Below are 23,345 nucleotides of genomic sequence, written 5' to 3'. Positions count from 1 at the left end.
GTCAGGAACACTGGAGTCGTCCCTGAGTTCCCACATGGTACAGGAGGAGCATAACACGTGACCGAGCTGTCCTGCCATGACTTAACCCTTAGATAAGCAACAACACTGCTAAAGTTTACTCACTGTTATGGAAGAGAAAAAAGAAAAAATACTCACCAATCACCAGCCAATCACTTACCCCCTTGGCTGTGACGTCACCGTTCTGTTTCTTTCTACTTCTTTTTTGCCTTCTCTCTGTAGCTGCTCAAGCCACGCCTCTCGCCAACCCCGGAACTCACGCCTCTCCACGCACCTCCTCGACGCTGCTCCTGACTGCTGCCGCGTTGGGCCTTTTGTAGGCCTCTCGCCGACCCCGGAATTCACGCCTCTCCACGCACCTCCTCAACGCTGCTCCCGACTCAGCGACGCACCTCCACACGCTCCTGTGTGGAAGCTACATATTTCCTTCTCGGATGCCCTCGAGCAGCTTTGGGCCTGGAAGGCCCAGCTGTAGACTGGTCAGCACCCTCCTGGGAGGGTTCAGTCTGGCTTGGCTCAGGCAAGGCCATGTGTGGAGGCACTTGCAGAGTGACAGGTCTGGGACCAGGAATGCTGCGATCCTGAGGGAGTGCATCATCCTTATTCTGGTCCGAGGACCTGAGTCACTCACCGGGGGCGGCACATTAACACCACCACCAATCTGAGGGAGCTTTGGTCGGTGCTATGATGTCACACCGGAAAGTCCCCCATGGCCCGTGGTGCACCCAGCCGGGAAGGCAACACTGAGGTGTCAGGTGGCATTGAGCTGAGACTGCATGAGAGCAATCACAGTCTCAAAGCCACCAGATTTGACAGCACTTAGACGCTCCGCGGCCTGTTGCACAGATTGCATAAGAGCATTCTCAGCTTCCACAGCCACGGCCATCCTCTCCAAACAAGCACCGATGTGTTTGTTCCCTTGCATCTGTGCTGTAATGGCAGCTGCCACATCATCAACGAGTCAAGGCATCACATCTGGATCCGCACGGTCTCTATGGGAATCCACCATCATCTGCACATTGGCAATGATGGGCTCCATGGAGTGCGCAGAACTGTCGACTATACAGGAGGCGGACTCCTCCACGCTCCTGACCACTTCCAACAGGCTCTCTGGCATCCTTGCCAATGCCCCAAACATCTGGCAATGCATGGCCTCCACCCTTCTCTTGTAAGCCGCAAAATCTGAGTCCTCTTCAGCAGAACTCGTGTGTAGACTCGCGCCCCCCCCCCCAGAGAGATGGCACCTGAGATTGCCTTGCTCGTCACCATGCTACAGCCCGCTATGCACTCGGTGCAACACCCAGTGCAGACCCCTGAACTATTTGGACTAGATCGGACCGCGTATGCCCAGTATCTGAGCTGGCACGTGTAGGTGGAAGCAGTGACGCGGTGCTGACAGCACTGTCCTCTTCCTCCTCCTCATCACTGAGTTCTCCAAAAGATGGAGTCAGATCGAGGGTGTCAGCAATGCTCGAAAACTCAGTGTCCTCAATGCTGTCAGAATGCTCATCTGGCTGGCTCTCCTCAAGGGTCTCCTGCAGGCCTCACGGTGGTCTCTCATTATTCTGGTGTCTCAGGAGGAGCAGCTCCCTCACCACGGCTGCCACTCAGCCTCTCATCTGCAAGCATCAATGGGAGAAGTGAGGAAGAGGTAGGTGATTGACGCATGGAGCCTGCAACTAGCAGACTTTCAGAAGGAGAGGCACAGCAGATGCTGCAGCATTCATGGAGAGATAGCATTAAAGAAGGCCCTTCACTTACCCTCATCGGCATCGCCAGTGCCCTGGGCCACAGGGAAGACATCATGTGTGCCCACGAGTGCCTCGGCCCTCGCCTCCAATGGTGTGAGGACTTGTATATCGGCCTCGCCACCACCAGCCCTCCTTTGCTCAAACCGATTATGAGCAAGTTTGGCCTGCCAAACAAAGAATGGTTGGTTTGTAGCACCGTGATGGTGCATCAGAAATGAGAGCACAAGTGTGTGTCTGTGACGTGCAGCTGTCAATGTGAGATGAGAGGGCCTCTATTGCAAACACACACATACACACACACACACACACATATATATAGAGGCCTCAGCAATGAACTGCTGTGTCAGTGATTAAAGAATAAAGGTGGAAAATAACGGAAGGATGAAGGAGAGGCTCGCAGATGGAAGGTGAGCATTTGGTGAAACAGGTACTCACTTTCATCAAACCAATGATGTCGTTCAGCCTTTTTCTACATTGGGTCGCTGTCCTGTTATGGATGGAGGTCCCTGACACTTCTTCCACTATCTCCCTCCAGGCATTACTAAACTGTTGGCGAGTCGGTCTCCCTACATTGGGGAAGAGGACTCGCCTCCTTCCCTTGACCCCCTTCATCAGGATCTCCAGCTTGGCGTCGGAAAATCTCATTGCCCCTCTGCCTGAAGCAGCACCAACCATCCTTGCACCACCACTCCTTCCCTCCTCAGGGCCTAGCCGCATATCTCCGGCCTTTAAGAAGGCCAGGGAGCAGCTGGCTCGTTGGCTACAAATCACCCTTAGGGTGAATTTCCCCGTGGGAATACTGCTCCAATCAACCCATCCACACCACTGCAAACTGTCAGTTTTAAAGGGCAATTAGCGCTGGAGGACTTTTTTGGGGGAAAAAAGCTGAATTTGGATCAAATGGTCGCCCCAACCATAGCAGCGCTAATAGCGGGAAAAAGGCAGTAACACCACCAGCTTTCTGTCGTCACTGAATTTCAGCCCTGCTGAGGCTCTTTTCCTGTAGTTTTCTCCCTTCTCCTCCTGAAGGCAGTGATTCATGGAACTGTGTAGTTCCGCGGTGGCTGGTAACCCTTGACCAAGTAGCCTTTCTTCACCTGCAATTACTGACTTAGAACATGTCCTCACCAGATATCTATAAACACAAATGAGAGCAGTCAGACTGGGAACCCTGGTTGTTTTGTCCCTCCCGAGCTCAAATGTGTGAAGGCCAACTCAGTAATGCTTCTGCAGCTCACCACAGCCAGGGATCCTGCAGCATGGCTCAGTAAAACATCACACGGTGTAATTATTCACTAAGCCCTTGGGGCAGTGTGCTAAAGTGTAAAAGGGAAGTACAGCAAGGAGACAAGTGTTAGCCTTTGAAGAAACAAAGCCTGGCTAGATGTGAAACTTGTGGGTGGAAACTGTTTAGAACTGAAATCTTTTGAGCATGAATACTAAACCAGATGAGACATTGAACAGGAATATAGGTAGGGATGTTGGAAAGTAGCAGGCAATTTTGAATAGATTCAAAGTAATAGAAAACAGGAAAAAGAAAAGGGAAAAAGAAGGCTGGATTTTCGGCTTTTAAGATTGCGGGGCATTAATGATGGCGGTGCGGTCCTGATACTGCCTGAAAAAGGTTTGCACCTCAGTCAGACAAATTGGGCAGCTGGGTCCTGAGTGTGGGGTGGAGCGCTAAGGGAGGTGTTGCAGGCAGTGCTCTAAGAGAGGCCTGGGGAGAAAAAATAAATCTGAAAAAAACATTCCCAATAAATAATTCATGTCACCAATACATAAATCACAACAAAAATAAAATAAAAAACATTCACACTTACCTGAGGTCGACATTACTTTCCTCACTGCAGCCGTTACAGCTCGGATCATCGTTTTCACAGGCGGTCCCAGCATGACGCTCTACGCAGCACTATGGGTCGGGCGGGAGTCAAAAAGCGAGCCGGTGTTGCAACCAGGGGCGTTGCACACCGGCTTGCCTCTTTCGGGCGGTAATGTGCCGTGCCCTGCTGAAACCGGCCCTGAAAACCCCGGCGTGGCGCTGGAAAATGGCCGTCTGCCCGCAATTGCGCCCCTCTGGGTTAAAACAGAGGCAACAACGAGCCAAAAATCCAGCCCAAAGATTTGTGAGGAAGGGTAGAGTGTGGCTACTGACTTTGAGGTTTTGTTAAAAATAGCAGACTGAACTGAAGGCATGGCAATAAACACAATAAGAGCAAGTGACAGTAATAGTCATTTGAAACACTGTTATTACACTGAAAAATACATTGCAGTGATTAGGGAAGAAGCTGTTATCTAATAAGAGAGATCATTTCTCTTACAACTTCAGTGAAAGGTCTCATTTACATAATTATGATAATTAGTATCAAGATTACTCAGGCACTGGTTTACAAGAACCAGCTTTTAAACATGCCCTAACAATGACACTGCCAAATATTGAACTGTGGAGGGAGGGTCCATTAGACCGGAGATGAAAATAAAGCACTCGGAATGCTGTACATCTGCAAATAAAAGCAGAAAATGCTGGAAATACATGGCAAATTAACCACAACTGAAAAATATCAGTTTGTAGTCCGACATTACAACAGTAATTACATTTCAAAAGTATTTCATTGGCTGTAAAGTGCTTCAGGATGCCCTGAGGTAGTGTTTGCCACTATATAAATGCAAGTCTTTCTTTTCATATTTCCGGTGTGGCATTGATGTTCTGATAAAAGTTCCACCCTGAAATGTTAACCTATCTTTTGCTTTTGCATGCTATTGGATTTGCTGTGAATTTTCAGTTTTTACTCCACTGAAAAGCATTTGTTCTATTCAGATCAGAAATTATCCAGTTGGTCAAAGGTTTATGCAAATGTCACAATCAACCTTTAAAATTGTTAGATTTTTTTTTAGGTGTTCATAGCTATATAGAAAAGACTAGCAAGTGTAAAACACTTGGGCATTGTCTCTATTTATAGGAGACTTTTGTATTCTATTGGGTAGAGCACAGAATTGCAGCTGTCAAACTATAGCATCTCCAGGGAAAAGCAGGTGGATGTGGAAAAGGTGCTATTTTTAGTCTGTGGGGAAATAAAAAAAATTGTCTCTGCCCAGTGGAAGTGTAATTCTCGTGAGTGAAAGAAAACACATATATAAGACTTGATAGTTGGCAGTTGTGCATAGCATCACAAAAGGAAGGTGCAATGAGACCTGGGTGTTTTGGTACATCAGTCATTGAAGGTAGGCATGCAGGTACAGCAGGTAGTAAAGAAAGCAAATGGCATGCTGGTCTTCATCGAGAGGGGATTTGAGTATAGGGGCAGGGAGGTCTTACTGCAGTTGTACAGGGCCTTGGTGAGACCACACCTTGAGTATTGTGTGCAGTTTTGGTCTCCAATCTGAGGAAGGACATTCTTGCTATTGAGGGAGTGCAGCGAAGATTCACCAGACTGATTCCTGGGATGGCAGGACTGACATAAGAAGAAAGATTGGATCGACTAGGCTTATATTTACTGGAATTTAGAAGAATGAGAGGGGATCTCATAGAAACATATAACATTCTGACGGGATTGGACAGGTTAGATGCAGGAAGAATGTTCCCGATGTTAGGGAAGTCCAGAACCAGGGGTCACAGTCTAAACCAGTTAGGATCGAGATGAGGAGAAACTTCTTCACTCATAGAATTGTGAATCTGTGGAATTCTCTACCACAGAAAGTTGTTGAGGCCAGTTCGTTAAATATATTCAAGAGGGAGTTAGATATGGCCCTTACGGCTAAAGGGATCAAGGGGTATGGAGAGAATGCAGGAATGGGGTACTGAAGTTGCATGATCAGCCGTGATCGTATTGAATGGTGGTGCAGACTACGAAGGGCCGAATGACCTACTCCTGCACCTATTTTCTATGTTTCTATGTTTTCTATGTATGTGTGTAAGGATGTCAGAGGAAGAAAGAATCAGGCTCAACTGTGATGTTCCGCCTGATAAAATGCCCCCCCACACTCACTGTCTGGATTTACACACCGATAGTGGCTACTCAAGTGAAGTGCGAGTTGGCTGATGGTGCCTTTGGAGCTCTAGAAAGTCACTACAGGTACCTTTAGTTTAGGAGAGAATAGTGGATTCTGGGGATCTGTTGTGGGGAAACAGAGAAACTCTTGTACTAAAATAAAAGGGATTGTTCAATTCCCTTGGGGTAGGTTCTACTGTTCTTCGGCCTAGGCATATTGGATTGCCTGGGCATAGCACATGGAAACAAATGTGCTGTACCCAGGCAATCATTTCAGGGTGAAACTTTCATCAGAACACCAAGTCCACATCTGAAATATGAAAGGAAAGACTTGCATTCACACGATGCCTTTCATTGCCCAGGGAAAGATCACAAGCTCATAAGTAAGGGCACATAATTATCTATCCATTTAAATGAATGGCAGAAAATCAGGTGGGTTTCCTTACGTGAATATGATCCTTCCTACCTAGGTTTCTTGTATGTGCTGTGTCCAGGCAGGAAACACACAGGAAAATCAACCACAACATCTCATTCAAGATAAGAAAGCATTATTTCACTTGTGCAAAAGACTATCTTAACTGCCATTCATGCTTGTGAAAGGCGATGAAGGAATTTGAAAGCAATTTTAAACTTAATTTGTTGGGGAACAGGGAGCCAATGTAGACAGGGTTGATGGATAAGTGGGACTTAGTGAGGGATGGATACGGACAGATAAACTTCGCAACAAGTTGGAGTTTGACACAAACTGGAGATTGGAGAGTGAAAAGGATAGAAAACTGGCAAGGAGGTAATTGGAGAAATCAAGCCAGATTTTCCTATGAATACCACCCAGTTTTTTACTGCCATTTCCATCAGACAGTTAAAGTGCCTGCCTTAATATGAACAGGTCGATTAAGTGAGATGATAATATCATCATATGCCCATTGGCTCCCTCAATTGCACTCAATCATAATTATATCTGTATAAAACAGGTGACCAGTACTGCAGGACACAACAGTAAAGCTGGAAGTGAATTTAAAGGGTCCAATAGCTTCTGTGCAGAAACCTGACTTCTCCGCCGATTTTGGTTGTTTTTTTGGTTGTTTCTTCACTGTTGACATCTGCTAAACTATCTACCTGTCTGCTTTTGCTGTGGTTTCCAGCCATCCAACAACTCACTCTTGTATTTAAATCCCTCCATAACCTTGCTCCTACAGTACTACATACCCGCCCCCAACTCCCCTTTCCTTAGAATCTGACCTCTTGTGCATTCCCCGCTGCCGATTCCCTACCTCATTGGCAACCCTTCGTTACCTAGATCTCACTGTTTGCAATTCCCTTTGTAAATCTGTCAGAACCTTAACCTCCTGTTCCTCCTTTAAGACCCTCCTCTTAGATGACCTTCCTAATGTCTCTTTCTTTGGCTCATTCCTCTGTGAAGCACCTGTTTTTCGACATTAAAGACATTGGAGCCGAGATTTCTCAGTGTGGGAAACCGGGTCCAATTCTGGTGGTGCACAGCAACAGCACACCAGAACAGAGAGGCCTAAGGACTGTCCTAAATTTGTCCTCGATTTTCACCATCAGAATTCAGGCACCAATCAGGCACCCTGATGCAGCTCGCCTGTCGGGGACTAAACAATTTTGGCTGGTGCCAAGACCCACAGTGAACTACTAGTGAGGGGAGGGTGAGGCAATCGGAAGGGGAGTGAAGATGGGTCTGCATGCCGTTGTTTTGTGGAGCCAAGAGGAGTTTCTTCCATTGCCACAAAACATTATATTTTAGAAAATTTGGGGGCCTTTTTTCCAGCGGTCTTCAGTGGTCCCTTTAATGACTGTTGATTAGATCACTCCAAGGGGGCGAAATTGCCCTGCACCCCGATTGGGGAAAGTAACCATCCGGGGCAGGGACTTTTGGCACCCAGCACGGACGTCCCACCCCCGACGTGGAATTGCCCTTACTGCCCCTAAAAGGAAGTGGAGCGCAATCCCCCATGCTCCACTTCCTTTGGTGGTGGAATGGAGCACTATAAGGCCAGAGGTCAAGTGCTACGCTGACACTCGATGTACAAATCTCTGGACAAGGGGGGAAAAGATGTTCCGAACGTGGCCCTCATCCTGACGGCCACCTTTGTGTGCAGCTGCATCAAGCTGTGCATAGACCCTTCGTACGCAAACACCAAGTGTCACTACGTGCTGAGATTCTATCTGTCCCTGGTGTTGCGAAGGATGGGTCTGGCCAGGCTGCCGCGGAATGCTCCAACCAGTTGGACCATGCCTCAGCACCTGTCCTTCGTGGAAAAGTTTTTCAAGAAAAACTCCTTTGACCACAAGGCCATAAAGCAGTGGTCGACACACAAGGTTCTGGACGCCCGACAAAAGAAGGAGATGATGGAACCTTTCGGACGGTTCCCCGAGCAGACTGTTGAACTCATTTGGCAGAATGTCTCATCGCCAGTGTTGTGTATCTGTAAAGCATGCACTCCCATGTTCTGCCACCAGGGAGTGCATCCCCTGAAGTCCCAAGGGATTCCAGCATCCCTTGGGAGCACTGTATATAAGCCGGCCCCTCAGACCTGTTCTCACTCTGGAGTGTCTTAATAATTACTGAGGTCACTGTTACTTTAACCTCCCTGTGTGCAGTCTCATCTGTGTTAGGAACACAACAACTGGCAACGAGAATACGAATCCAACGCAAAGATGCAGCAAACTGTAGGCATCCTGGAGAAGTTCTCGGAGGGTGAGGACTGGGAAGCCTATGTCGAACGGATAGACCAGTACTTTGTAGCCAACGAGCTGGATGGAGAAGAAAGCGCTGCAAAAAGGAGAGCGGTCCTCCTCACGGTCTGCGGGGCACCGACCTACAGCCTCATGAAGAATCTTCTGGCTCCAGTGAAACCCACAGATAAGTTGTATGAGGAGCTGTGTACACTGGTTCGGGAGCATCTTAACCCGAGGGAGAGCGTGCTGATGGTGAAGTATCGGTTCTACACATGCCAGCGATCTGAAGGTCAGGAAGTGGCAAGCTACGTCGCCAAGCTAAGGCGACTTGCAGGACAATGTGAGTTTGATGGCTACCTGGAGCAGATGCTCAGAGACTTTTTTGTACTGGGCACTGGCCACGAGACCATTCTACGAAAACGTTTGACTGTAGAGACACCGACCCTCAGTAAGGCCATTGCGAAAGCACAGACATTTATGTCCACCAGTGATAACACCAAACAAATCTCTCAGCACACAAGTGCCAGTAATGTTCATAAATTAACTGGAACCATGTTTGCGAGCAGAAATGTACAGGGCAGAAACCACGAGTCTGCAACTGCCAGCAGGCCTCAGGTGACCCAGATGACTCAGAGTCAGCAACAAAGGATGAATGCAAGGCAATTCACACCTTATTCATGTTGTTGAGGCTTCCATTCAGCCTATTCATGCCGCTCTGCAAAACCTGCTAACCACCACGTGGCAGAGGAAGATCATGCCATGGTGGATCAAAGCAATTTCGAGCCTCAGAGAGAGGAAGCAGATGCTGGAGTACATGGGATGCACACATTTTCAATGAAATGTCCACCTATAATGCTAAATGTAAAATTGAATGGCTTACCTGTAGCCATGGAACTGGACACTGGTGCTAGCCAATCCATCATGAGTAAAAAGATTTTTGAGAGACTGTGGTGCAACAAGGCACTCAGACCAGCCCTGAGCCCCATCCACATGAAACTGAGAACGTATACCAAAGAGCTCATTACTGTCCTGGGCAGCGCCATGGTCAAGATCACCTACGAGGGCATGGTGCATGAACTGCCACTCTGGATTGTCACGGGCGATAGCCCCACATTGCTTGGAAGGAGCTGGCTGGGCAAAATCCGCTGGAATTGGGATGACATCCGAGCACTATCACATGTCGATGAGGCCTCATGTACCCAGGTTCTTTACAAATTTCCTTCCCTTTTTGAGCCAGGCATTGGAAACTTTTCCGGGACGAAGTTGCGATCCACTTGGTCCCAGAGGCACGACCCATTCACCACAAGGCGAGAGCGGTACCTCACATGATGAGGGAGAGACTGGAAATTGAGCTGGACAGGCTGCAATGTGCGGGCATCATCTCCCCAGTGGAATTCAGCGAGTGGGCCAGCCCGATTGTTCCAGTACTCAAAAGTGATGGCACGGTCAGGATTTGCGGCGATTATAAAGTAACTATTAATCGTTTCTCGCTACAGGACCAATACCTGCTACCTAAGGCAGACGACCTATTTGCGACGCTGGCAGGAGGCAAGATGTTCAACAAGCTCGACCTGACTTCGGCCTACATGACGCAGGAGCTGGAGGAGTCTTTGAACGACCTCACCTCATCAATATGCACAAGGGACTGTTCATCCACAACAGATGCCCATTACATCTTAGAGCCCCTACATGTGTTATTGCGTAAAGGTGAGAACTGGGGAAAAAAACAAGTAATTGCTTTTAAGAAAGCCAGAAACATTTTATGCTCCAACCAGCTGCTTGTATTGTATAACCCGTGTAAAAGACTTGTGCTAGCATGTGATGCATCGTCGTATGGAGTCGGGTGTGTATTACAACAAGCTAATGTTGTGGTGAAGTAGCAACCTGTCGCCTATGCCTCCAGGAGCTTGTCTAAGGCTGAGAGGGCCTACAGCATGATTGAGAAAGAGGCATTAGCCTGTGTGTTCTGGGTAAAGAAAATGCATCAGTACCTGTTTGGCCTCAAATTTGAGCTGGAAACTGATCACAAGCCCCTCATATCCCTGATCGCTGAAAACAAGGGGATAAATACTAATGCCTCAGCCCATATACAAAGGTGGGCACTCGCGCTATCAGCGTATAACTATACCATCCACCACAGGCCAGGCACCGAGAACTGTGCAGGATGCTCTCAGTCGGCTACCATTGCCCACCATGGGGGTGGAAATGGCGCAGCCTGCAAACTTGTTGATGGTGACACAGCCTGCAGATTTGTTGATGGTCAAGGCAGCATTTGAAAATGATAAATCACCTGTCACGGTCCGCCAGATTAGGACTTGGACCAGCCAAGATCCTCTGCTGTCCCTAGTAAAAAACTGTGTACTGCATGGGAGCTGGGCCAGCATCCCCGTTGAAATGCAAGAGCTAATCAAGCCATTCCAGCGGCGAAAGGACAAGCTGTCCATTCAGGCAGACTGCCTGTTGTGGGGTAACTGCGTAGTGCTACCCAAAAAGGGTAGGGAGACATTCATCTTGGATCTCCACAGCACACACCCGGGTATAGTAATGATGAAAGCGATAGCCAGATCGCACGTGTGGTGGCCCGGTATCGACTCTGACTTCGAGTCCTGTGTACGGCAATGCAATGTATGTGCTCAGTTGAGCAACGCGCTCAGAGAGGCACCACTAAGTTTGTGGTCCTGGCCCTTCAGACCATGGTCGAGGATCCATGTCGACTATGCAGGCCCGTTTCTCTGTAAAATGTTCCTGGTGGTGGTGGATGCTTTTTCAAAATGGAAAAATGGATTGAATGTGAAATAATGTCGGGAAGCACTGCCACCGCCACCATTGAAAGCCTGAGGGCCATGTTTGCCACCCATGGCCTGCCTCACATACTGGTCAGTGAGAATGGGCCATGTTTCACCAGTGCCAAATTTAAAGAATTCATGACCCGCAATGGGATCAAACATGTCACCTCGGCCCCGTTTAAACCAGCCTCCAATGGGCAGGCAGAGCGGGCAGTGCAAACAATAAAACAGAACCTTAAATAGTCACAGAAGTCTCACTCCAAACCCGCCTGTCCTGAGTACTGCTCAGCTACCGCACGAGACCCCACTCATTTACAGAGGTGCCTTAAAGGACACTTAAAATCAGACTCTCGCTGGTTCACCCCAACCTGCATGATCAGGTAGAGAGCAGGCGGCAGCAACAAAATGTAAATGATGCTCGCGCCACTGTGTCACGGGAAATTGATCTGAATGACCCTGTGTATGTGCTAAACTATGGACATGGTCCCAAGTGGATCGCGGGCATGGTGATAGCTAAAGAAGAGAGTAGGGTGTTTGTAGTCAAACTAGACAATGGACAAATTTGCAGAAAGCACCTGGACCAAACGAGGCTGCGGTTCACAGACTGCCCTGAACAACCCACAGCAGACACCACCTTTTTCGAGCCCACAACACACACCCAAAGGATCAACGACACCACCCCGGAGCAGGAAATTGAACCCATCACATCCAACAGCCCAGCAAGGCCAGGCTCACCCAGCAGCCCTGCAGGGCCAACAACACACCAGCTCAGCGAGGGCACAGCCAACACACCAGAACAGACATTTGTACCGAGGCGGTCCACCAGGGAAAGAAAGGCTCCCGACCGCCTCACCTTGTAAATAGTTTTCACTTTGACATTGGCGGGGAGTGATGTTGTGTATCTGTAAAGCATGCACTCCCATGTTCCTCCACTAGGGAGTGCATCCCCTGAAGTCCCAAGGGATCCCAGCATCCCTTGGGAGCACTGTATATAAGCCTGTTCCTCACTCTGGACTGTCTTAATAAAGACTGAGGTCACTGTTACTCTAACCTCCCTGTGTGCAGTCTCATCTGTGTTAGGAACACCACAGCCAGAGCTTTCGCACAAGCACCAAGACGTAGCTTGGTTGGCAGCGAGAAGGGCCCTTCCCGTCAGATCCTTCATGCACAGCCGTGGTTTCAGAGACACGGCACTCTGCCCCCGAGTCGGCTGTGGTGCGGATGAAACTCTCTTCCATCTCCTTCGGGATTGCCCCTTTGCAAGGCAGGTCTGGAAGGATATGCAGTGATTGCTGTCGAGGTTCATCCCAAGCAGCTCCGTAACACAGGACTCTGTGCTCTGCAGGGACAGTTCCCAGGGACACACACCAAGACAGACATCATCTGCTGATGAAGAGCCATCAACTCGGTGAAAGACGCACTTTGGTCTTCCCGAAACTTGTTGGTCATCCAGAGTAAGGAGATGTCCACGGCCGAGTGTTGCAGACTGGCACAATCCAAGGTCCAGGAGTACGTGCTGAGGGACGCACTAAAGGTTGGTGCAGTCGCCGCAAAGGCACGATGGGGAAGAGCCACAGTTTAAGGCTCTTCTGCCACAGTAAACCCAGGGGATGGAATCAGACCCCCCTCGGGCTGTACTTGTTAATCTGCTTGTATACATAGAGCACCATGTACTGAAAAACACCTGTGTTGTGCCATGTATAATGAAAGTCTCTGCACTGTTTAGTAACTTGTAAAGAAATATAAATGTATCCCCATCCGTTCTGTGTACTGCTTCCATCTGCATAGTGCTCCATGTGATCGGGCTGAAATGTATCCTGGAATGTAATGTAAACCTGTTCTCATCTGCTCCATGTAATATCCTTATTTGCACAGTACTACATGTAACGTGATTTACGGATTGTACTAAACTGTACATTGAAATGAAATGTACGCGAGTATGGATTGTATGGAACTGCTGTCAGCATCCAAATGAATTGTGTGGAATTGCTGACTGCAAGATACTGAACTATTTCCCAGTGTATTGTGAACATTTTATATGAATAAAGTATATTTTTGAAAAAAAAAAGATACTGAGCGTAGTGTTGATGCAGTTCAACACCCCTCCACTTTGCTTAAAAGGGAGGGCTGCATGGCCTTTGATGGCCTCCAGAGGGTCCCTGAGCCAGCAGACCAGTACCCATGATGGAGTACCGGGTGGCACGATGGCATCCCAGAGTCGGCCCACAAAAAACTATGGCGGCCCGGGGCGCTGGCACCCTCCTCTTTAAGCACCGCCCCAAGAGTGAATGCAGACCAGCTTTGTGACCTGCGAAGCTGGCGTTGACATCCTCCTGCGCCAGCCTCATGGGCCGCAGGGCAATTTCCCCCGCAGGGCAGTAAGGGGTCGGTAAGAGGTCACCACACATGGTGATGATGTCATCCCTGGTTGCGTGGGGGCCTGGGGAACTAACTGCGTAAACACCCGAGCAATTTCCCGGAAGGCGATAGCGCCCTTCTGCCCGGGTGAAAATTGTTAACGGCCCCCGGATGTGCTAGCGGGGCTATAAAAAGGGGCAATTTTGCCCCCTAATATATCCTTTTCAAATATTTATCCACTACCCTTAAGAATTCTGCCTGCACCACTGTTTCTGATAGGGCTAACAACTAACAACTCTCTGTGTGAAAACAAATCCAAGGGAGTTAAGTTGTCCATTTTCTTCCTCTATGTCATTGTGAATAATTAAGTAACTTTTCTATCCCCCACCATAACTTCTCTTTTTACGGTGAGCTGCAGTCCTTTACAAGCTGCACCTGCACCCAAATTTCCGATTCTCAGACAAGTGGGCTGCAGACCACGAATGGATAGTTAAAACAGGAGACTGGATACGTCAAACAGGAGATTGATTTTACATCGAATAATTGGATACGGCCTGCTTCCCATTATAGACGTGGGTGTTCCTAATATTTGGGCAAATATTGGTACTTGGAAATTGAACTCATGACTTTCTGACTAAGAGAAAAGACCTAATGAACCAAGGTAAAAAATTGCCAACCACTAGAAGGTGCTTAAATGTGCTCGAAGGTGACATCCTCTAACTTTCCCTCCCTATCTACAAAAAAGGGTTTGATCACAGTGCTGCATTGACCAAGGCTAGGAATTCAATGCTTGGAGGGGTCGTGATCGTGGCTTCAAAGTTTGTCCCCTTCAGCACAGTACCTCAGGGGCCTTTCATGGTATCCTTATAATTGGATCATCCGATGGATATTCATTAAGTGAGCTGCAATGCAGATGCATATTTCCAAGGTTGATTTACAGAATTCAGGTATCAATTCATTCTTTATTGTTTAGTTAATAAAACAACTAAACAAGCCATGAATAACTTTGAGAAATGTGAAACTGTCAAAACTGCCTGCTGCTGGTGTTTGTGAACAAGAAGACAGTGGGTCCCTCAACAACCATTATAAGACTGACATGGCATCCCCAAAGTACCATGTTCTACTGCAGCAGAAAGTTTTCTATTTTAACTCGCAAAGCACCAGGCAGAGACTACTTTGCTATTTGTGTATTCAGAATTAGATAACTGAATTATCTGAAAGAAACATTTAAAAACGCTGACTGGCAGATCAGTAGAATTTAGCTGTGATGCGACCGTGCTGAAGCTGCACACCGCTCTCATCAGGCTGCTCCTTGAATACTGAACACATTCCCTTCTGGTCACCAAGGCACGAGGGAAAAGTCCAAACCTCGGAAGCGAGCTAGGGATGGGCCATGAGGCTGGTATCTAGTGTCAGAGGCTGAGTTATGAAGAACGATTATAAAAGCTTTTTCAGCCTTGAAAGGAGGCAAATGAGAGGGGGCCTTTCAGAGGTATATATTAAAAGTGAGAGAGAAAAAAATATATTCTTGAGCACTACTTCATTATTGTAGAACCAAGAAATATAAGGAAAGAAATAAAAAAAGACCTAGCGCTTTTCATGGCCTGAGGACACCCAAAGCACTATACCTGCTATCATCTACCTTTTCGGACTGAGATAAGGAGGAATTTCTTCACTCAGAGGATTGTGAATATTTGGAATTCTCTACCCGAGAGAGCTCTGAATGTTGAGTTGTTGAGTATATTCAAGGCTGAGATAGAAAGATTTTTGAACTCAAAGGGAATCAAGGGATACGGGGATCAGGCGGGAAAGTGGAGTTCAGATCGAAGATCAGCCATGATATTATTGAATGGCGGAGCAGGCTCGAGAGGCCGAATGGCCTACTTCTGCTCCTATTTTTAATGTTCTTATGAGGGATTGAGGCATGGGAACTTCCAATGTTGGGAGACCCTGCCCTGCCACCTGCTCCTTTAACACAACTGGGTTTTTAAGTGTTGGGTTGAGTCTCTGCCCCTTACAAATCCCCTGGGAATTCCGATGTTCGGCCGAGACCTGGAGTATCCGGGTCCCAACCTAATTTCCAGCAATTCGAGCACATTTCTTTTGGAGTTAGTGTGGGAGTGCAGTGAAAGGGCTGAGGATTTTCAACCCCTTTGTTTTTTTTTAGTTTTTAACCACTGAATTATGTTTTACAGGATTATACAATGAATAACACTGCCATGTCTAAATAGCCCAAACTGACCCGATTATTCTCATGAAAGATCACCGAAATTAAACGTTAACTCTGTTTCTCTTCCACAGACGCTGATTGACCTGCTGAGTATTTCCAGCATCTGCAGGATTTTGCTTTAGTGACCAAATTATGGGAGCGAAATTGTCCCTTATTATAGCCCCGATAGTGCCTCCGGAGGGCACGAATGGAGCGCAAGAAAGTTTTCGCCTGGGGGAGTGGGCGCCACTGCCTCCCGGGAAATTGCCCGGGAGTTTGCGGAGGCATTTCCTGTTGTGTACATAATTAAACAGATCAACTGAAACAGGAGACCTGTAACTACCTGTGTCCTTTATAGCAACAACCAAAAATGGTGTCTCAAAACCAGCATGAATCAGCATGTTTACAGCAGTGTGTGAATAGCTCCACAGGGTCCAAATGCCTGTCTAGTGTCCTGTAACAAACAGATATGGCCCTGAACTTGGTGAAAGCCAAGGCCCGCCCAAGTGCCACCCAAAGGATTGCCGAGAGACTGGGCGGTACTTTGCCAGGAAGATTCCTCTAAAAGATAAGGCAGTACCGCCCGGCGGCAAAATAAAGACTTACGCCATGAACTTGGGCAGCAGCAGGCGGGAGCTCCCAATCTCGGCGGCAAATGCAATCCTTGCCAAAGTGCTGCCGAGGATTGAGTCGGGCACAGGGAGGGGGGAGCACTTAAAAATAAAAATCTTCACAAAAAAACACTGGAACACCTTCAGGGGAGCCCATACTCATAAATCACTGAAATCAAAAAAAAAGAAGTTCACTAATCTGTTTTTGCAGGTCTTCGTACTTACCGTTGGGGTTAGACCTGCCTTCACATAGCGGTCCTTCCCGTTGCTGACGCCGACTCCCGCCAGCACCAATCTGGCAGCTCGGTGGGCAGGAGAACAATTACGCGACTTGCTCGCCAGCGGCTGTTAGCGGGCGGTTCCCAGCAGTACCCCCCTCCCGCTGGCGGGAGGCCTCCACGAAAATGTCACCGAGGGGAGACCACCCAAAATACTTGGTGGCAGCCGGCGACAGTGGGCGGTAAGGCCACCAAGTTCGGGCCCATAGAGAATGAACACAACATATTTCCCACCTTTTGAAAACACAGTCTATGAACAGACAATGTCCTTGAGATAGCCAGGCCGTGTTCTGATACGTTGGAGTTTGCGGTGTTTGATCGAGGTTCTTGATTGGGAAACAGAACGGTGCCTCTGTCCCATCCTGTGAGTTGGGATCAGTCTACTAGCGTTTCATCGCGTTCCATCATTGAGCTCATAGGTGTGAGGGCTGAACTTTCGTCCGATCTGTTTTGGAGGCGAAAGTGAAGATGCGAGTTTTGCGTCCAGTTTGGGCGCTTAACTCTGACCCAATCTCCATTCTTCAGTTGGGGCTTTTGAGCGCATTGTTTTGTGTCATTGTATGACTTTGCTTTTGTTGGCATTCCGAAATCTGGGGTTATCTTGACGCTAGGTTTGGCTGGGGTTTGAGAATGTCCAGTACCAGCGAAGATTCCGCCCAATCATGAGCTCAGCGGGTGTCTGCCCCATTAGCGAGTGCGTTGGCAAACGGTATGAGTGGAGAGTGGTTTGAACCGCTTCGTCGAATGTTTGGCCTGCTGCGAGATTGGCTTTCAAACCCTCTTTGATGACGTGGTTAAATCACTCAACACCTACGTTGCTTTGAGGATTGTACTGAGCAGCAAGGCAATGCTCGATAGCATGATGAATGAGGAAACCTGCGAACTGGTCGGACACAAACTGTGGCCCATTGTCAGTGATTATGACCTCTGGAAGGCCCCACTTCATGAACATAAGCTGCAGAATAGCGATGATCATTGATGAGGTCACTGAACTTGTAGGAATTTCTGGCCATTTGGAATGCAGGTCATGTACTACAACAAGGAGACGCTGGTGCTGTGGAGCTGCTTCAACTGGACCGAAGATATCCAACTGAAGATGTTGCCATGGTCTTTGTGGCCATGGAATGGGCTTCATTGGTGCTGGTCGGATGTTTGTGGCCTTTTTGCTCAGACTGCATGCTTCGCAATGTGAGACAAACTCCTCGATGCGAGCGTCAATTGCAGGCCACCAAACTGAATCGCGACACCTCTGCTTCATGTGGGCAACGCCAGGATGTCTATCGTGTGCTAATGAGAGAACGCGCTGTTGAAGCTACTTGGGAATTACTGCTCTATCACCACGAGCTAGGCAGCCATCGTTCCAAATGGAAAATCGCGAAGTCTGTGTAAGGTTTTCAGCTCTTCCGGAATTTGCTTAGGCCAGTCAGTCTGGAGGAAGTGGCTCACGTGCTGGAGCGTAGCATCACTCTGTGATTCGGTTTTGAGTTTGTCGCAGGAGACAAGGTTTATGATGGACTGAGTGATGATCGACGTGACATATGTGTCGTCATCTGTGAACGGGTCAGCACCCAGAGTCCGAAGCAGGTGTCGAGCGGCTGAGCATGTCAGCTACGTGGTTGCGACTGCCAGCGATGTACTGTACATCAAAGTTATACTGATGATGGCGATCTCACCATCGGCTGATTCGTAGTGGTCTGTGTCCTGATTCAGTTGCAGCGAGTAACGTAGTTAGCGCTTGGTGATCCATACGCAGGGTAAATTTCCTGCCATAGAGATAGATGTGCCAGTGTTCACATGCATAGATGCAAGCAAGTGCTTTGCGTTCCCCTGTAGAGTATTTACGTTCTGCAGATGAGAGTGTGCGAGAGGCGAAGCCTACTGGTCATTGCAGGCCGTCAATCCATTGCGAGAGCACAGCACCCATGGCGGTGTCTGATGCATCCGTGGTGATGTACGTAGCGGCATTAGAATCAAACTGTGCGAGGATAGGAGGGGATGTGATTTTCTCCTTAAGCATGGTGAATGCCAGAGCCTGGGAATCTGTCCATTCCCAAGGGACATCCTTGCGCAGCAACTTGTGAAGTGGTTCAGCAATGTACGTGTAGTGTGGGACAAACTTCAGATAAAAGTTGCAAGTGCCAAGGAATGATGAAAGTTCTTTGACGTAGGTAGCTTTCTGCATTCGCTGAATCGCGTCAAGGACACCATGTGCTGTGATTCTGTAGCCCAGAAAGTTTATTTCTCCAGCAGCAAATGTACACTTATCGGCATTAAGTGAAATGTTATGTGTAGCAAGTCTAGCCGTAACTATGCGAAGTCGCTGGTCATGTTCTTCCATTGTCCGCCCATGGACAACGATATCGTCAAGCAGATTCAGGGCTCCCTCTGGTACACTCATAATAAAGGATGAAACTGAGTACTGTGTACAATGAGCAAGTGTGACCTTAGCTCCTTTAATTAGACTCCAGAGTGCAGGTACCTCGTGGGTGACCTGCTTATATACCATGCTCCCAAGGGATGCTGGGATCCCTTGGGACTCCAACAGGTAGGCCTCTGGTGATAGTGTACTACAGGTTACAAGGGGTTAAATACATAACATCACTCCCCCGTGAAGTCAACAGTACACTTATTTACAAGGTGAGACGATCTGGGGCTTTTCGCTCCCTTGTCGATCGTCTCGGTACAAATGCGGGTGTGGGTGAATTGATTAGTTCTTCACTGGGCTGTTGGGCAGCGGGCCTTGCCGGGCTGCTGGGGATGGTGGTTCAGCTTTGTGGTCAACCATGATGTCAGTTGCTGCTTGTGTGTGTGTTGGAGGGTCAAAGTTGGTGGTGTCTTCTTCGGGTTGTTCGTAGCTGTTGGTGAACTGCAATTTGATTTGGTCCAAATGTTTTCTGTATATTTGTCCATTGGCTAATTTGACCTGAAACACCCTACTTCCCTCTTTGGCTGTGACCATGCCAGCGAGCCATTTGGGACCATGTCCATAATTGAGCACAAAAATAAGGATCATTGATCTCAATATTGCGTGACAAATTTGCGCGGTCATGGTACACACTTTGTTGATGCCACTTGCCCTCCACGTGATCATGGAGATCAGCGTGGACAAGAGAGAGCCTTGTTTTTAGCGCCCTTTTCATGAGCAGCTCGGCTGGGGGAACCCCGGTGAACGAGTGGGGTCTGGTGCGGTAGCTGAGCAGCACACGGGACAACGGGGTCTGCAGGGAGCCTTCCGACATACGTTTCAAGCTTTGCTTGAAGATCTGAACTGCCCGTTCTGCCTGGCCGTTGGATGCGGGCTTGAAAAGGGCAGATATGACGTGTTTGATCCCATTGAGGGTCATGAATTCCTTGAATTCAGCACTGGTGAAGCACGGCCCATTGTCGCTGACTAGGACATCAAGCAAGCCGTGCGTGGCAAACATGGCTCGTAGCTTTCAATAGTGGCCGTGGACGTGCTTACAGACATTATCGCACATTCAATCCATTTTGAGTAAGCGTTCACGCCAATCAAAAACATTTTGTCTAGGAATGGGCACACATAGTCCACGTGGATCCTCGATCACGGTTTGGAGGGCACCGACCACAAACTTAGCGGTGCCTCTCTGGGTGCATTGCTCAGTTCAGAGCAAGTGTTGCACTGGCGCAAGCATGACTCTAAATCTGAGTTGATGCCAGGCCACCACACGTGGGATCTGGCTATGGCTTTCATCATTACAATGCCTGGGTGGGTGCTGTGCAGTTCATATATAAACGTATCTTTGCCTTTCTTGGGCAAGACCACGCAATTGCCCCACAATAGACAGTCCACCTGCAGGGACATTTTGTCTTTGCGCCTGTGGAATGGCTTAATCGCCTCGTGCATCTCCATTGGGATACTGGACCAGCTTCCATGGAGGACACCGTTTTTTACTAAGGACAGTAAAGGATCCTGGCTGATCCAGGTCCTGATCTGGCGGGCCGTAACGGGGGACTTTTCGTTCTCGAATGCCTCCATGACCATGAGCAAGTCCGCTGACTGTGCCATTTCCACCCCGGTGATGGGGAATGCCAGCTGACTGAGAGCATCAGCGCAGTTCTCTGTGCCCGGTCTGTGGTGGATTACATAGTTGTATGCCGACATCTTTGCTCTCAGAGAAAAGATATATGAATGGCTTGTGGTCAGTTTCAAGCTCAAACTTGAGGCCAAATAAGTACTGGTGCATTTATTTTACCCCGTAAATGCCCGCAGAGCCGTTTTTTCAATCATGCTGTTGGCCCTTTCGGCCTTGGACAAACTCCTAAATGCATAAGTGACCAGTTGCAAGATCCCTGATTCGTTAGCCTGTTGTAACATACACCCGACCCCGTATGACGATGCATCGCAAGTTAGCACTAATCTTTTACAAAGGTTATACAGGACAAGCAGTTTGTTTGAACACAACAGATTTCTGGCTTTTGTAAAGGCAGCCTCTTGTGAATTCCTCCATAGCCAGTCATCTCCCTTGCGCAGTAGTGCAAGTTGGGGTTCTAGCAGGATACATAAGAACATAAGAATTTAGAACAGGAGTAGGCCATCTAGCCCCTCGAGCCTGCTCCGCCTTTCAACAAGATCATGGCTGATCTGGCCGTGGACTCAGCTCCACTTATCCGCCCGCTCCCCGTAACCCTTAATTCTCTTATTGGTTAAAATCTATCTATCTGTGACTTGAATACATTCAATGAGCTAGCCTCAACTGCTTCCTTGGGCAGAGAATTCCACAGATTCACAATCCTCTGGGAGAAGAAATTCCTTCTCAACTCGGTTTTAAATTGGCTCCCCCATATTTTGAGGCTGTGCCCCCTAGTTCTAGTCTCCCCGACCAGTGGAAACAACCTCTCTGCCTCGATCTTGTCTATCCCTTTCATTATTTTAAATGTTTCTATAAGATCACCCCTCATCCTTCTGAACTCCAACGAGTAAAGACCCAGTCTGCTCAATCTATCATCATAAGGTAACCCTCTCATCTCCGGAATCAGCCTAGTGAATCGTCTTTGTACCCCCTCCAAAGCTAGTATATCCTTCCTTAAGCAAGGTGACCAAAACTGCACGCAGTACTCCAGGTGCGGCCTCACTAATACCCTATACAGTTGCAGCAGGACCTCCCTACTTTTGTACTACATCCCTCTCGCAATGAAGGCCAACATTCCATTCGCCTTCCTGATTACCTGCTGCACCTGCAGACTAACTTTTTGGGATTCATGCACAAGGACCCCCAGGTCCCTCTGCACTGCAGCATGTTGTAATTTCTCCCCATTCAAATAATATTCCCTTCTTCTGTTTTTTTTTCCAAGGTGGATGACCTCACATTTTCCGACATTGTATTCCATCTGCCAAACCTTAGCCCATTCGCTTAACCTATCTAAATCTCTTTGCAGCCTCTCTGTGTCCTCTACACAACCCGCTTTCCCACTAATCTTTGTGTCATCTGCAAATTTTGTTACACTACATTCTGTCCCCTCTTCCAGGTCATCTATGTATATTGTAAACAGTTGTGGTCCCAGCACGATCCCTGTGGCACACCATTAACCTCTGATTTCCAACCCGAAAAGGACCCATTTATCCCGACTCTCTGCTTTCTGTTAGCTAGCCAATTCTCGATCCATGCTAATACATTTCCTCTGACTCCGCGTACCTTTATCTTCTGCAGTAACCTTTTGTGCTTAACCCAGGTAGGAAATTACCAAAATAGTTAAGGAGTCCCAGGAACGATTGCAGCTCCATCACGTTCTGTGGTCTCGGCGCGTTCTTGATGGCCTCCGTCTTGACGTCAGTGGGTCTGATGCCGTCTGCTGTGATTATTCTTCCCAAGAACTTGACTTCCTGCACCAAGAAAACATACTTCGAGCATTTCAACCTGAGCCCCACGCAATCCAACCGACTAAGAACCTCTTCCAGATTCTTCAAGTGCTCAATGGTGTCCCGACCTGTAACCATTATGTCGTCCTGGAAAACCACGGTGCAAAGAATTGACTTTAGCAGGTTCTCCGTGTTCCATTGGAAGATTGCCGTGGCTGACCGAATCCCGAACGGGGACTGGTTATAAATGAACAGACCTTTATGTGTGTTGATGAAAGTGAGGCCTTTCGAAAACTCCTCCAGCTCCTGCGTCATGTAGGCTAAGGTCAGGTCCAGCTTGGTTAATGTATTCCCTCCAGCCAGGGTCGCAAATAGGTCATCTGCCTTGGTAGCGGATACTGGTCCTAAAGTGAAAAATGGTTAATCATTACTTTATAGTCCCCACAAATTCTAACCGTGCCGTCCTCTTTAAATACCGGGTTAATCGGACTAGCCTACTCGTTGAATTCCACCAGCACGATGATGTTTTCTCGCTGCAGCCTGTCCAGCTCAATTTTCACTTTCTCATGCATCATATACGGTACCGCCCGTGCCTTGTGGTGGATTTGTCGCATACCGCGAACCAAATGGATTTGCACTTTCGCCCCCGAGAAGCTTCCAATGCCTGGCTGGAACAATGATGGGAACTTGCTCAGAAGCTGGGTACACGAGGCGTCGTCGACGGACGAAAGCGCTCGGATGTCGTCCCAGTTCCAGCGGATTTTTCCCAGCCAAATTCTGCCAAACAATGTGGGGCCATCCCCTGGCACAATCCACAGTGGGAGTTTGTG

This window comes from Pristiophorus japonicus, chromosome 7 (genome assembly GCF_044704955.1).
Source record: "Pristiophorus japonicus isolate sPriJap1 chromosome 7, sPriJap1.hap1, whole genome shotgun sequence".
Taxonomy (NCBI): Eukaryota; Metazoa; Chordata; class Chondrichthyes; family Pristiophoridae; genus Pristiophorus; species Pristiophorus japonicus.
This window is presented reverse-complemented; position numbering follows the sequence as displayed.